Raw genomic sequence first — 12,314 nt, forward strand, 5'->3', positions numbered from 1 at the left:
AAACTTTTACCTAGATTAAACCAGATATCAGTAATACACAAATTATGGTCTTTCTAAGTATATACCAATTGCGCAAATAAAAGTAATATGCGGAAATTAAATCATGTGCAACATTCACAATATATCGAATATAACATACATGTGCAGAAATATAAAGTGATAGAAATTAATAGTAAACACACGATATGTTATTAGGATTCGGCCAATACTACCTACGTCCCCGTCTCACACTCATAAGCAAAAGGATTCCACTATGGCTCGCTTAATGGGTGGAGTGGCACCTTATACAATACCTTACAGGCTGGTGTACCTAATTCTCTTAATAGGGTCTGAACCAGTCCGTGTTAAACTATATTTTGTTATTAGTTGCTGAAATAATTCTTCACGTGCAAGAATTAACCATTTCTTGTTTGTATTTAGTTTTTCAGTTGTTTAGATTTTTTCTGTTTCAATTATTCTGTTTTGTGTTTATATATACCCTTCTGGGTACAATGAGAATAATAAGAAAGAAGAAGAAGAATTCTCGCAGCTTTCTGGATCTCTCAACAGTTTCAACACTCTCTTCTTCATTTCTATACCTCATTGCAATTCTCTGCTTTCTACAAAATGGTATCAGAGCAATCCTAAGTGCAAACTATTTTTTTCCCCGAAGAAAGATACCTTCAGCATTCCATTTTTTTTTATTTTTCATCATGACCTCTCCTGTTTCATCCTCTGAAATTGATCCATCTAATCCATATTTCATGCATCATGGTGAAAGTCCTGGTTCACTTCTAGTATCTCGGCAATTGACTGGACTTGATGATTATCCAAGTTGGAGGCATGCCATAATTTTAGCTTTATCAGCCAAAAATAAATCTGGTTTCATAAATGGCACAATAGAAAAACCAAAGGATGAAGATCCTCTATTTGCAACCTGGTGAAAATGCAATACAATGATCCTTTCTTGGCTCTTGAATGCTGTTTCCAGAGACATAGCATCAAGTGTTTTGTATCATGAATCTGCGAAATATTTTTGGGATGATCTTGCTGTTCGATTTCAACAATCAAATGGACCACGTCTCTATCAGTTAAAGAAGGATATCTCTAAACTAATGCAAGAAAACTTAACTGTAACAGCATATTTTACTAGGCTCAAAGGTTTGTGGGATGAATTGTCCAATTACACAGCCACTAAGAAATGTGTTTGTGGTCGAGGATGTGCATGTGGAAGGTCGTCTCATGAGGATTATATGCTGCAATTTCTTATGGGGTTAAATGACACATATTCACAATTTTGTGGACAAATATTGTTGAGTGATCCTCTACCTTCAATTAGCAAAGTATATGCACTACTTGTTCAGGAAGAATGCCAAAGAGTTGCTACAATGGTGCCTTCTATTGAATCTGCAGCAATGATAAGTAAAAATTACTCCTCAAATGCACATCAGCAAAGATATTACGAACATAACAAGCAAAAGGGGCCATGTTCTCATTCTGGTTATAAGAATCACACAGCAAAAAAATGTTATAAACTACATGGTTATCCTCCTAGTTACAAATTTACCAAAAATAAGTCAGCATCAAGATACACCACTTCTGCTAATCAAGTCGTTGTAGATAAAGATTCAGAAAATGTAGCAAATTCTTGTCCTTTTACCCTAAAACAATGTGAGCCGCTTCTGAGTCTCCTCAAGACTTCTAATTCAACATCTTTGTCATCTGCCTTTGCTGTAAACAACAGCACAACACTTTCCATGTTAGGTAGATATTTTCCTAGTATTTCTTCTGTGTTTTAATATGATAAAACCAACCCTTGGACCATTGATACAGGTGCTACTGATCATATCATACATTCGGCATGAGTATTTCATTCTTGTTCTCGTATTACATCTAAAGTTCAATTGCCAAATGGACAAAAATTTGAATCCACCCATATTGGTACAGTTAAGCTTTTGAATGATTTATGCTTAACTGATGTGTTGTGTGTCCCTGCATTTAATTTCAATCTTCTTTCAGTTAGCAAGTTAACTTCCAACTCACATTTACAATTGTATTTTACTTCTTCACATTGTTATACACAAGACCTTGTGAGCAAGAAGATAATTGGAGTGGGTAAAGCAACTAAAGGACTTTATTACTTGCTGTTATCTGGATCTGAGGATCTTCCAGAATCAGAATCTGCCGTAACTGCTTTTTACCACCATATTCAGTTCATTGTATGAATTTCAATTTGTCTAAAAAAGATCTTTGGCATTGTCATTTGGGACACCCTTCTAGTTCAAAACTATCTTTGTTACATACTACTATTCCAAGAATAAATAAAAGTAGTCTTCATATCTGTCACAATGTCCATTAGCAAAACAACACAAGTTGTCATTCAAAGCAAGTTCAATTCATACAACAAAACCTTTTGAAATGATACATTGTGATATTTGGGGTCCTTTTTCAACGTATGCAATGGATGGTTCTAGATATTTTTTGACTATTGTAGATGATTACAGTCGAAGTACATGGACATTCCTTATGGCACAAAAATCTCAAACTCGATCCATTTTGCTGAACTTTGTTCACTTAATTTCCACTCAGTTTGAAACCACAATCAAAATATTAAGATCAGATAATGGTCCTGAGTTTAATATGAAAGAATTTTTTCAATCAAAAGGAATTATTCATCAGTTAAGTTGTGTGGAAACACCTTAACAAAATGTTGTTGTTGAACGAAAACACCAGCACTTATTAAATGTAGCTCGAGCATTAATGTTTCAAGCATCTTTACCTTTAAAATTTTGGGGGGATTGTATACTTACAACTACATATTTGATTAATAGAACACCATCTTCAGTTTTGAAAAACAAGTCACCATATGAGATGTTATTTGGAAAGCCACCCTTATATGATCACCTACGCATTCTTGGATGCCTTTGTTATGCATCAACACTCTGTAACAGCAGATCAAAATTTGATCCTTGAGCCAAACCATGCATATTTCTTGGATATCCTCATGGCATTAAGGGTTACAAGTTATATGATTTACATTCAAAGACAATATTTGTATCTCGTAATGTGATTTTTCACAAAAACATTTTTCCCTTTGCATCAAATAAATAGCAGCTTCACACAGATACATCTCCTAATGTAATAACCCCAAATCCTATTCCTGAGTTTGAATTTCATGATAATATTTTTAATAGTACAAATTCACAGAATCATCCACATGTACATTCCAGTCCTCTTCTTGCTGATGCTCCATCTTCAATATTTCCTATCTCAGATACACTTCCAATTTCAATTTCTACAAAACCTGATACACATCAAATTGAGTCATTTGCTGTAGATAATTTTTTCAATTATGCAAACCATTTACCCCCACCTGTTAATATTCCTTCCATTCCACGAAGATCTACTAGAAACAGAACACAAGCAAGTTATTTAAAAGACTTCCACCCATATGTTGCAGACCACTCCAAGAATGACTCTTGTTCATCAGGTAGATTATATTCCTTGTCATTAGCAATATCTTATCATCGTCTGTCTTCATCTCACAAATGTTTCACACTAGCATTATCCATACACCATGAGCCTCGTAGTTTTCAAGAAGCTTCTAAGTTTGCACATTGGTGTGATGCTATGGATGTTGAAATTAAGGCTCTTGAGGAAAATAAGACATAGACTCTCACTAATCTACCGGCAGGCAAGACACCCATTGGATGTGAGTGGGTTTATAAAGTGAAACATAGAGCTGATGGTAGCATTGAGCGTTATAAAGCTCGTTTGGTCACAAAGGGTTATACGCAATGTGAAGGAATTGACTATCAAGAAACTTTTTCACCTGTTGTGAAGATGAGCACTGTAAGGTCAATTTTGGCTCTTACAGTTATTAATAATTGGTAAAAGCTAGATGTAAATAATGTTTTTTTTACATAGGGACCTTGAAGAAGAAGTATACATGACTCTTCCTCCAGGTTATCATACTTCCTCAAAGTCACAAGTTCTGCGTTTAAATAAATCTCTTTATGGTTTAAAATAGACATCGAGGCAATGGTTCTCCAAACTTTGTACTACTTTGATTTCTGATGGTTTTATTCAATATGAAGCAGACCAATCTCTGTTCATCAAGAAAACCAGCTCCTTTTTCATTGCTCTTTTGGTTTATGTGGATGATATTATGCTTGTTTCTAATGCTGCATCACCTATTCCAGAATTCACATCATTCTTAAATGCTCAATTCAGATTGATGGATTTAGGTTCTCTAAAATATTTCCTGGGCTTGGAAATTTCTCGAACAAAGCAAGGTATTTCAGTGTGTCAACGAAAATATGCATTAGATTTGCTAGAAGATGCTGACATGTTGGCAGCTAAACCAGCAAATTTCCCAATGGATCCTCATTTAAAACTCTCTCGATATGAAGGTGATTTATTGACTGATATTACCCATCATAGTAGATTAATTGGTAGATTACTTTACCTGTAAGAACCCGAAATATGAAAAATGGGTTTAAATATTAAGAGAGGCAAAATTGGAAATTGCCTGGTTCAAAGGGCTATAAAAGGAAATTCTCATTTCTTCAAAGCTAAGCAAATTTAGATTTTTATCTCTCTCTCTCTCTAAACCTCTCCCTACTCCTTCTCTCTAGAATTCTTCGCCGATCGTTGACAGAATTGGAAAATGGAAGCTACCACAAGGATCGTGGAAGGATTCTCTACAACTTCTATGGATCGGAATCTCGTCTTGGAGATTTTTGGGTTTCAGCATAAAATCGAGGTAAGGATCAATTTTCAATTCTGATCCAGTAGATTTATAGGTAACTGTCTTGTGAACATATTATGTATGGTGATTTGTGGGTTTTGAAACTTAGTTCGCTGTTTAGGGACCTTGGAGTTTGGGATTTGCTTACGAGGTTAAGGTAAGGGGAACTATGTTTATATTGGTTATTTTTGAAATCGGACTCGGTGGAACTATGGTCCACAGTTTTGTGTGTGTTTTGGCTACTCATTTGGGGGAGATCTAACGGGAAAAACTATGAGTTTTTCATTATTACAGTTTTGGGAAAAGGAGGCGACGGGCTGAATCCTGGGTTTTGTTGAAAACCGAGTATATGTGTGATTTATACTGTGATATTGGGATGGTCGTGCCTTGACTTTGTTTAAACTATATTTTTTTGGAAAACCATGATTTAGATTACTAAATGAGTGTGGTTTTTTTGGTTATATGAGCATGCATGTGTGTGTAATATGTTGAAATGCTAGTAGGAACGCAGTTCTGAAATTGTTCCAGGTACTGAGAGTGTCCGGCTCTATATCCTAGGGCGTGTTATCGCCTGCCATGTAGGCAAGAGTGTACGGCTCTATATCTGAGGGCATGAGCCTATTCCGGCAGATTAGACCGAAGGGTGTGGATCCACCAGTTTAGCATAGGTACGATACCATAGGAGTCGGGGACTAGCCATGTGCCGGTGGCGCCATGTTCGCGGGTTGGCTACAAGCCAACGTCGTATGTCGTAGGCCAGCTTCGGGCTAAAGAGTGTGATGACACTGAGGATTACTGATCATGTGTATGTATTGTGACGGGGCAGCATATAAATGGCCTCTATATGTGTGTGTGTATGCACTGTGTAAATTAGTACTGGAATGCATTTAACTGCTTATATGTTGTATCATGATAACACTCAAATGTCACACACCGATATTACCTGTGTTCTTCCTTACTGAGAGGTGTCTCATCCCTACTGTACGTACATTTTTACAGGTCCTTCGGGTAACCGGAACTAGCGTCCTGGTGTAGGGAGCATAGTGGCCGGTGTACTGCGTTTAGCGCTAGGTAAGTGCTAGGACTGTAATTTTGGTGGGTTGCCATTTTGGGATGTGTTGGCCACCCATTTGTACGTTTTTGATAGAGCATTGTGTCTGCTCTTGTATACACTCTGGTATGGTACTGCATATGTATATAGATGACCTTTTTCCACTACGTATATGATTGTGTTTGGATGTGTTTAGGGTGCCTAGGAACCCCACGGGGTCGGACCCTCATCCTTTGTACTATATCTGTGGTTATTGTATGATACAAGGATAGGTTAAATTACCTTTTCACCCCTGGGTCCCATTTTCGGGTTCGGGGTGTGACAGCTTCGTATCAGAGCTAACCAGGTTACTAGATCTTGTAGACTTGGTCAGGCTTAGTTATGAGTACATACCAGAGTATAGGATGTGGATATGGGTAGAGTTGGTTGAGGGTTGTTCGGTTGCTAGACCGGGAATTGTCGATGGTATTCCTTGTTTTTCATGGGATGACGATTCTAGTAAAAGCAGGGCAGATCATTGATGACTTTCGTGTTAGTGTGATAGGACAGACCTAGACCTGGTAGGAAGTAATTAACACGATTAGTGTAGATCATTGTGTTAACTGTATGTGTTATAGAGATACTCATAGATTCCAACTGTGTTGCAGAATGGAGCCCCAGGATAATAAACTGGGAAGTGGCTCCGAGGAGACTGCAAGTGATGAGTCTCCTTCTGTGCCTCGGGGTTTGACGAGGCAGGTATTGCGAGAGATCAGGTGGAGTGTGAGGAGACGTGAACGCTCTCCTATTGCTGCAGGGTGCACCATTGATAGGTTCACACGTATGCATCCTCCGACATTCTCTGGAGGACCTAACCCAATGACAGCAGAGGACTGGATGGAAAAGACTGAGAGGATCTTGGAGGTCCTGCACTGCACGAATATGCAGCGAGTTCTTTATGCTACCTTCTAGTTGTCTGGGGAGGCGAGTCGATGGTGGACTGTGGTGAATCTGTTGGAGAAGTAGAGAGTTGGTCCTGAGGAGATGACGTGGAGCCGATTCAAGCAGGTGTTCTTTGATAGATACTTCCTGGCTTCCGTACAAGATGCGAAGGCAGATGAATTTTCTGCTCTGACTTAGGGGAGTTTGACGGTGCAGGGGTATGCGGCTCGATACATAGAGTTGTCCCGCTTTGCACCATGTATGATCTCGAGTGAGTATGAGAAGACTCGGAGGTTTGAGGAAAGATATCCACAGACTAGTGGGTATGCTTCAGATCCGCGAGTTCTCGGTGTTGGTGGATAAAGCCACGGTGATCGAGACTAATATACAAGAGGACGAGGTGGATTAAGAATCGAGGAAGAGGACGGTACCTTCTGGTTCTCAAACAGGATCTCGTCAGGGATAGTGGAAGAAGAGGATCAAGGGCTCGGGTTACCACCATAATACTGAGCGCCAAGACTCTCAGATGAGCCAAATCGGTGGTCGTTATACCATATGTCACAGGTGGCACGAGGGAGAGTGCCGATCATTTGGGGGTAGTTGCTACAACTGTGGCCAGCTAGGCCACATGTCTTGTGATTATCGAGCACCGAGGTAAGACGTGCCTGCAGTTAGTGGGGACCGAGGGAGTCATCAGATACCTCGGGGAACCGCTCAGACGAATACAACTCTGGTCAGAGTATACTCTCTTACTCCAGCGGACGCTGAGCATGCAAGTAATGTGGTGACAGGTACCTTATTATTGCTTTTGAATAAAGCTTTTGTTTTGTTTGATTCGGGTGCAACCCATTCTTTTGTATCTGTAAATTTTGTGGGACGGTGTGGGATTGAGACCCGAGACATGAATGAGGTATTAGCTGTTACTACGCCATCTGGGAGTGTATCTTTTTGTAGGAAGATGTTGATAGACTGCCCAGTGGAAATTTAGGGAAAGCTATTACCAGTGAATCTTGTGGTATACGACATGTTAGGGTTTGACGTCATTCTAGGGATGGATTGGTTATTCTCTAGTTATGCCGTGATCGATTGTCGTAGAGAGGTGGTAGTTTTCAGACCTCCTGGGGAGCAGGAGTACGAGTTCGTGGGATTGTGTGTGCGTTCAGCGCCATAGATTCTGTCGGCATTACAGGCGAGGAGGCTACTCTTGGACGAATGTCAGGGGTACATAGCTTGTATGAAGGAACCGCCGCGGGATGAGTTGAGACTCGAGGATATTTGGGTAGTCAGCGAATTCCTGGATGTGTTTCCAGATGATTTACCCAGTTTACCTCTAGATCATGAGGTGGAGTTTACGATAGAGTTGCTGCTCGGTAAGACATTGATCTCTAAAGCTCCGTACCAGATGGCTCCAATAGAACTTCGGGAGTTAAAGGAGTAGTTGCAGGAATTATTGACAGGGGATTCATTCGACTTATTGTTTCGCCTTGGGGAGCTCCAGTACTGTTTGTGAAGAAGTAGGACGGGTCGATGCGGATGTGCATTGATTACCGTGAGATTAACAAGGTAACTGTGAAGAATCGTTATCCTTTACCTCGTATAGATAATCTCTTTGACTAGTTGCAGGGGACGCGGGTCTTTTCGAAGATCGATTTGCAGTCAGGATATCATCAGGTGAGGGTTAGAGCAGAGGATGTAGCGAAGACGGCTTTCCAAACTAGATATGGCCACTACGAGTTTTTAGTTATGCCTTTTGGGTTAGCGAATGCTCCGGCAGTGTTCATGCATCTGATGAACAAGGTTTTCCATGAGTACCTAGATCGGTTCATGGTGGTATTCATTGATGACATTCTGGTATACTTGAGGAGTACAGAAGAATACATGGAACATTTGAGGTTAGTGTTACAGATTCTACGAGAGAAGAAGTTGTATGCTAAGTTGAAGAAATGTGAATTCTGGTTAAGTCAGATTGTGTTCTTAGGCCATGTGGTTACTGGGGATGGAATATCAGTTGATCCTAGCAAGATTGAAGTTGTGGTCAACTAGGTAAGGCCGAAGAATGTGCAGGAGGTTTGAAGTTTTCTAGGACTGGCAGGTTACTATCGTCGGTTTGTAGAGGGTTTCTCTAAACTGTCTAGACCTCTGACTCGATTGACCAGGAAAGGAGTCCAATTTGAGTAGACCAATGATTGCAAGTAGTGCTTTCGGGAGTTGAAGCACCGGCTGGTTACTACTCCAGTGTTGACCATTCCTTCGAGGGATGGTGGATTTGTGATTTATAGCAACGCGTCTCTGAAGGGCTTAGGATGTGTGCTTATGCAGCAGGGTAAGGTTGTGGTGTATGCTTCTTGGCAATTGAAGGAGTATGAGAAGAATTACCCTACGCATGATCTGTAGTTGGCTGCTGTTGTGTATGCACTGAAGATCTAGCGACACTATTTGTACAGAGTGCAGTGTGAGATCTTCACTAACCATAAGAGCCTCAGGTATTTCTTCATGCAGAAGGAGTTGAATATGAGGCAGAGGCGGTGGCTAGAATTGATTAAGGACTACGATTGCACAATCAGTTATCACCCGGGGAAGGCAAATGTGGTGGCTGATGCGTTGAGTCGGAAGTCAAGACCTACAACTGTATCTGCGGTTGTAACTCAGTGTCACATCAGACGAGATTTGGAGAGCTTAGGTATAGAGTTGGTGGTTGGTGATCATCAGGCTTATTTTGCTGGTTTGGTGGTCCAACAGACCCTATTTGAGCATATAAAAGCCGCGTAGGCTAGTGATGCAGAGTTGGTAGAGGCTATGGAAAAGGTACAGCAGGGATTGGCTACAGAGTTTAACATCTCCGAAGGAGGTGTGTTAAGGTTTGGGACCAGACTGTGTGTTCCGAACGATGATGAGATCAAAAGGATGATTCTAGAGGAGGCGTATCGTTCTATGTATATGGTACATCCTGGTAATACAGAGATGCATCAGGACTTGCGCGAGACCTTCTTGTGGTCTAGTATGAAAAGGCAGATTGCTCAATTCGTGGAGTAGTGTCTGACATGTCAGTAGGTGAAAGCTGAACATCAGAGGCCGAAAGGGCCATTGCAGCCTTTGCTTATTTCGGTGTCGAAATGGGATCATATTTCCATGGATTTTGTGACCGGTTTGACACCAGTGCTTCACGGGCAGAATGCTATTTGGGTGATCATGGATAGATTGATGAAATCTGCTTATTTCATACCAATGAAAGTTAGCTATCCTTTGAGTAGGCTAGTAGATTTGTATGTGCATGAGATTGTGAGAATGCACGAGATACCGGTGTCCATAGTATCAGATCGGGACTCGAGGTTTACTTACTGATTTTGGATGAGCTTGTAGGAGGCATTGGGGATGAAGCTTACTTTCAGTACAGCATTCCACCCCCAGACTGATGGACAGTCGGAGAGGACGATACAGATATTGGAAGATATGTTGTGAGCTTGTGTGTTAGACTTTGGTGGTAGCTGGATACAGTTTATGCCACATTGGAGTTTTCTTATTACAACAGCTTCCAATCTAGTATCGGGATGGCACCGTTCGAGGCTTTGTATCGGGATGGTACTGCATATGTATTTGGATGACCTTTTTTCACTGCGTATATGATTGTGTTTGGATGTGTTTAGGGTGCCTAGGAACCCCACGGGGTCGGACCCTCATCCTTTGTACTGTATCTGTGATGATTTGTATGATACAGGGACAGGTTAGATTACATTTTCACCCCTAGGTCCCATTTCGAGGTTCGGGGCGTGACATTACCTCACAGTTACAAGACCTGATATTTCCTATTCAGTACAAGTTCTCAGTCAGTTCTTGAATGAACCAAGGAAACCTCATCTTGATGTTGCCTTAAAGTGCACCATCACAAGGGTTGTTCTACTCCAGCTCTTCTTTAATAAATCTGCAATTTTTTCAGATTTTGATTGGGCTGGTTGTGTTGACACTAGACGATCAGTTACAGGGATCTATGTTTTAATAGGTGATTCCCTTGTGACTTGGAAATCTAAGAAACAAACAGTAGTATCTCATTCTTCTGCAGAGTCAGAATATAGAGCTATGGGTACTGCATGTTCTGAAATTGTTTGGATGCTACAACTCTTTCGTGAACTTGACATTCCTCATTCACAAGTTGTTTCTTTGTTTTGTGACAACAAAACAACCATGCACATCACTGCTAACCCAGTATATCATGAGAGACACAAAACACATCGAAGTGGATTGCCATTTTATTCGACAACTCATTCAACGAGGTGTTATCAAAACCAACCATGTCACAACAACTTGCCAATTGGCTGATATTTTTACAAAAGCACTGGGCTCTCAACCTTTCAGCAACATTTTATCCAAGATGGGTATTCATAATATCCATACTCCATCTTGAGGGGGCGTGTTAAACTATATTCTATTATTAGTTGCTGAAGTAGTTCTTCACGTGCAGGAATTAACCATTTCTTGTTTGCATTTAGTTTTTCAGTTGTTTAGTTTTTTTTCTGTTTCAATTATTCTATTTTGTGTTTATATATACCCTTATGGGTACAATGAGAATATTAAGAAAGAAGAATAAGAATTCTCGCAGCTTTCTGGATCTCTCAACAGTTTCAACACTCTCTTCTTCATTTTTATACCTCACTGCAATTCTATGCTTTCTGCAAAAGAGACTATTCACATGGCTAGTTTCCCTCTTCTGACCACACGTCGGAAATACAATGGATAATCAAATATTGTGTACAAAGAAATGCTTCTAATACAAGTAGATGTGTACAACAATTATAGCCCAAAATACATTCACGTATGATTTGAAAATAAGCTCAATATGAGAATGGTGATTTTTCTCAAAATAACTTTTTGGAATCTTTGAGTAAAATGTATGCAGTGAATATTTCAAAGATTCAACCCCAAAAGATCTCTTCCTAAAATATTTTCAAAAACTTGTTCAAAAGAAGTTAGGATTTTTGTTTTCTAATGATCCTGCAAAATAATGTACATCAATGTGAACACAAATGTAAGAAGACTTTCCCAACACAAAATATATTATGGTATATGTGTGCTCAAGTTTGTCGAAGATTTAACCAATAAAAGTTTTCCTAAAAATATTTTTCAAGAAAAATTAAGTGGGAAAAACTTGAAGGCAACTCTCAAAATGATTTTCAAACTAAAAAGCATAAAAGAGAGTAAAAAGTACTTTACAAAGAATGAATGCCCAAAAATAAGGCTCTTTCAAAATCCCTTAAAGACAATCGGTTTGCAAGCAAGGGAGTGAAAGAACAAATCAAGACTCTCTTATAGATGATTTTGAAATTTATGAGAGTAAGAGAGTATGAAAAATAAGCTTTGAAGATGAAAAATATTGTAATAATATTTGAGAGATTTTTTTAGTTAATCATCTTGCTAATTATGAGTAATAAAAGGGCATATATAGATATTGGGAAAAATATGATCGTAGGGGACATAACGGGAATTTTGAAAATTGTTTAATTATGTTTAATAAAAATTAACCCTATTTAACAGATGGTGAAAATGTCCAACCCGAGAGGTTTTAGTCGACTGTATTTTAAGTTCAATCAACCCAATTGTCAAGTTCGGTCAACCGAGACA

This window comes from Malania oleifera, chromosome 2 (genome assembly GCF_029873635.1).
Source record: "Malania oleifera isolate guangnan ecotype guangnan chromosome 2, ASM2987363v1, whole genome shotgun sequence".
NCBI classification, from domain to species: domain Eukaryota; kingdom Viridiplantae; phylum Streptophyta; class Magnoliopsida; order Santalales; family Ximeniaceae; genus Malania; species Malania oleifera.